This window comes from Aquila chrysaetos, chromosome 8 (genome assembly GCF_900496995.4).
Source record: "Aquila chrysaetos chrysaetos chromosome 8, bAquChr1.4, whole genome shotgun sequence".
NCBI classification, from domain to species: Eukaryota; Metazoa; Chordata; class Aves; order Accipitriformes; family Accipitridae; genus Aquila; species Aquila chrysaetos.
Window position 1 is genome coordinate 8805915 of NC_044011.1, and position 4555 is coordinate 8810469.

The 4555-nt window shown below is 40.8% G+C and overlaps 1 long non-coding RNA gene across 1 annotated transcript; it reads left to right on the top strand.

Moving 5' to 3' along the window:
* The first annotated feature begins 344 nt into the window (after positions 1 to 344).
* On the top strand, positions 345 to 4005 carry LOC115345256. Its single transcript, XR_003924779.1, has 2 exons — positions 345 to 548; positions 1531 to 4005. It is a non-coding gene; the product is annotated as an uncharacterized LOC115345256 (long non-coding RNA).
* The last annotated feature ends 550 nt before the right edge of the window (positions 4006 to 4555 follow it).

A 4555-nucleotide genomic window follows, 5' to 3' on the forward strand; every position in this document is an offset into this window, starting at 1 on the left:
AAATGTACTGGGTTTACAAACAGGAAAAATATTTAGCACCCTAAAAATGAGCTCTAGGATGCGTTGAAGAATTCAGAAGCCTGTTGTCCTGCAGTCTTACTGAGATACACGTACTGTTTCTGGCATGTTGTATGTTATAATGCCTTGTTCAGAAATACAAACAGCTTATGGATAGAGAGTGTCAGAAGGATAAATAACTTTTCTGTTTGGAAGATTACATTTATATTGAAAGTATTTTTGACCTCACTAGTGAGACTAATTAAATAAAACAGCTTTTAAAGCATACTCAAAAGTTAGCAACATAAAATATAACCCATTTTTGTTTTGTCTCCTAGAACTGTTGACACACTGCGCAGTCCTTTTTCACAACGTAGCCTCATGTGACCTCACCCCATGGACTTTCCTGGTTCAGACTCTGCAATCAGACTTTGAGCAAGGTTTCTGCAAACACTGCTCCAGAGCCTACAGGTGGTCACTTTGCTGCAGGGAGACTATTCACACAGTGAGATGCTATTCAGGGTGACTACGGATGGCAGAACTACCTCTAAGTAAGTACCAGCCAGTGAGCCATAACAGCCCACAAGCTGATGCATACATTGTATACAGCAGAAGGGACCAACGGGTGCTATGAATTCCTCATAAGGTTTTGGAGTAGTTGGTACTACCTTGGGAATATGTTTAGGGCAACCAAGATTTGAATCTGCCTCTAATTTTGGGAGGAAGCAGCTGCTGGTTTCAGACTCAGTGGATGGCAATGGAAGGATTCCTCAAGGAATCAGACCAAATTACCACTCATTTGTAATTATATAATAATTACAATATAATAATTTATATGTATTAAGTAACATAAAGTAGTAAATGACATTTCCAAGCTCCTGTGGATATAATTTCTAAAGAATTTAAAGGGCGTGAAGCTGGCTTTGTTTTTTCTTTTTTTCCACAGTACAAATGTGGCTCTGCAGGCAGTTTTCAGATGGCTGCAAGTTAAATTTTGTGTCTCTCTGGAGTAAGAAGGCAATTTCATTGCACTTGTGTCTTGTGCAGACCGGGTGGCTGTAAAAATCTTCAGTCATTCATGTTAGTCACAGAAGTTATAACTATTACTGGAAGAGTGAACCGAGGCAGATTGCTGATGTTTTTTGGTAATGCTATCTCCTCTTCATATTTATTGTAATATCAGACAAGGTTTTATCAGTGTCACACAGAGATATGTTAATAACATACAAAAGGATTTTCTTTCTGGGAGACTCTAGGTTTAGATAATTTGAGTTCTTCTTTTAGATTTTATTTTTGTTGGATCTTATTAAATTTCTCCTTGTAATTGTTAACACATCTCATTCCAGCATATTGATTATTACCTCTTCTCCTTTTACCACACTGAAATTTTTAATTTTTTTTATCTACTTGGTAGAGTTTTATATTTCTCCTCTTTCACCAGGTGGATTACAGCTATGGTTGTATTTTCCTTTTTAAAATTTTTTTCATGCTGCTAAGCAAAGCTAGGAATTTGAACTCTTACTCCATTTGCAGAAAGAAGAGCTGACTGAGCCTGGCACAACTGGTCTGCAAAGCTGAAAGAGGCCTCTTCCACTGGGATGCTCACATGTTTGTGCACACCCACACTCACAAAACAGAGAAGTGGTCAAAATGGAGAAGAAGATGACAATAATCTGTGGAGGCAGTTCAGAGGTTTCATAGCAGTCCCTGAACAAAGACAGCAAGGTGGAGCCATGCCAAGTCAAGACACCTAAATTTTTCTACAAGCAATCTTACCTTAACATACCAGCGCTCCTGTGCTTCTGTTTTGACCTGCTGGAGTATGTATAATTGATGTAGGGGCTGGGAAAGTCATCTGACATCAGCATAAGTAAAATGTTAAGCTCTCTCAGTTTCCAGCACATGATTTTTAAGACATTTTAATCCCCTCCCTTTCAAGTGTGGATTTATTGGGGAGGTCGAGGGGTCATTAACACTTCCCCTCCTCCATCACCATTAACACAGTCCAACTCAGCAAAGACTGGTGTTGTTGGGTACTATGATTTCATTCACACACACCTCTTTATTTATTTTTTTTTTCTTTCAGCCAAGTCTTCATCATCTTATTTCTTTAATAGTATTTGAAGTTTATAAATTGTCTTTCATTTAAATATAAACTATTCAAAGCCCCAGTAAAAGACCTTACTGTTTCCAGCCCTTGTGGAGGTCCTAGGGGGAAGAAAGGATGTTTGCCCAACATTGTCTTGCTTCCTATTGCAAGGACCAGAGCCGCAATGGAGAAGCTGTTTCACCCTGCTGCAGCAACGACTGTACCTCACTCTTGTGGGCACTAGAGAGGGGCAAGGTCATAATTAGGCAGCCTCTTGATGCAGATTAACAGAACAGATGAAACTAAACCAGGATAACTGGCACCATCTCAAACATGGTAAAGCAAGAATGCCTGCTGTAGAGGCAGGGAGATATTCTGACTACATAGCCCTCTTTCTTTGAAAAAAATCACTCAAGGATCCACAGTTTTATACAGCCAAATACCCCTCTGTGCGTAAATAACCTCATTTAGTCAGTGTCATTTTATGGTTATGTATACAAAGGCATGTTTGGCATGGGCCACAAAATTAAGCTAGCAAAGCGCGTCCTGTGTGTCCGTTCTTTTCTGTTTTCTTAAGGGTAAGCTTGCTGACCTTATAGATGTAAGAAATGAGTTTCAGAGGCCTCCTGGGCATACTGAATCTCTTGCTTTCTGGAAATGGGGGGAAAAAAAACCCCGAAACACAACCCTTGTACATAGAATAGATCAAGTCAGAAAGGAAGTCACTCCTGTTAAGTATTTTAATGCAACAGAAGCTGAAATTATGACCACATGACGTGTAGTGAGTGCAGTGACACAGGAGAAAATGGCACATCACTGCAACATTAATTACTTAATGGCACAAAGCTGGTGATATAAAAACTGCTGTAGGTGGTCAAAGTTGAGTATAGTCAGGGTAGCACACTGAACTCCAAATATCTATTTGACATTCTGCCTCAGGTTAAATACTTTTTTTTCCCCTCCCTTCCTGACACTGTCTGGTTTCTTTTTTATTCTTAGTTTTTGCTTCCTTCACAGTGTCTTGTTTTTCCTCAGCCTAACCCTCCTGGGACAGACTAAGCTGGAAAAACTTCAGTTTGCTGCTATTTTACTCTACTTTACTTAGCCTCATAAAGTTGCTTTAGAGACAGTCACTTTCTGGTGTATGAGGACAAGATGTCATGAGGCACATAGTGGAACAGTAAACCCAGGCTTTGATCAATTGCCAGAAATGGGGACAGGAAGAGAGAAAAAGGGGGAGCTTTTTTAAAATATATATACAGGAGTAAACAGAAGTAAAAGATACCACAGCTCAAAGGAAATATTATATTTTGGGTCAGATGAAGCGTACTAGACTCTTCCTCTAGAGAATACAAGTCCCCTTCCCCCTGACTCAGCCATGGAAACTAGCTACCAGCCCTGTTTATTGACACACAGAGGCTAAAACCTTCTGTGTGATCATTATGTTCACCCAAAGCCAGGGTTACCTGACCTTCATGTAGCTGCAGGCCATTGCCGCATGATCTCATCTTCATGCATAGCTCAGGAAGAGCTCAGCTCTTCTGCTCCCAAAATGCCCAGCCCTTAGCAGTCAGCTTGGAGAAAAGGCCAAGAAGATTCCTGGTAATTTGCTGAGCTGTTCTGGTCACAGTTTGGGGAGGTCCAGCACCTGCCAACACATACCTGTCACTCATCTCATGCTGAAGTCCCTCGCTGAAGTGCCTTCTTCACACAAAGGGGATTGGAGGCAAGAACACGCATGCTTTTCCTTTCTTTCTGTCTTTTAAATGTGACCTCTTGTGTCCTGCTCAGGGTTATTTATATACACTGGCACATCGGAAAAGTGACTGGCTATGTTAAGTACTGTGCTTTGATTTTAGCGGTTTGTGTAGCGTCCAAAAACCATGAATAAAGTACATTAAAAAAACGCTGGAAATTGACATTACATCTATGTTGATGTGCCTTTCAGTTGCCAAGAAAAGAGCAGTTTGGCTGAAGGATCCAACAAAATCTGCTTAGTGGGTCTTCCTTGGCGAGAGCCCACAAAGCAGACTGCTTTCATTCAGTACTCCCTTAATCACTGTAAAGAGGTTTCAGAGAGATTAATAATAACTAGTGCAGTTGTTACACCCACACACAGTGACTCAGACACACTGATGAGGCCTGGGGAGAGTCTTTACCTGTGTGGGCCACACAGACACATGCCAATACCTACTCCAATAAAGTTGTCTTTCCAGCAGCATGAATGATAATCTTGGAGGTAGGTGATGACAGGGCCTGTCAAATAAGCCCCTATACTGAGACAGGGCCCAATATATAACAACATCTCACAAAAGCCACATTAAAGGCTGCAGTGGAAACCTTGCTTTCTCTCCTTCTCTCTCAAATATTGGCAATGTTGATTAAAACCAAATAATACGTAGTCCCAGCGTCATGCTGCACTGCACCGAGAGAGGACTCTGAGAGTAATGAGCACCCATTTCGTTTAAA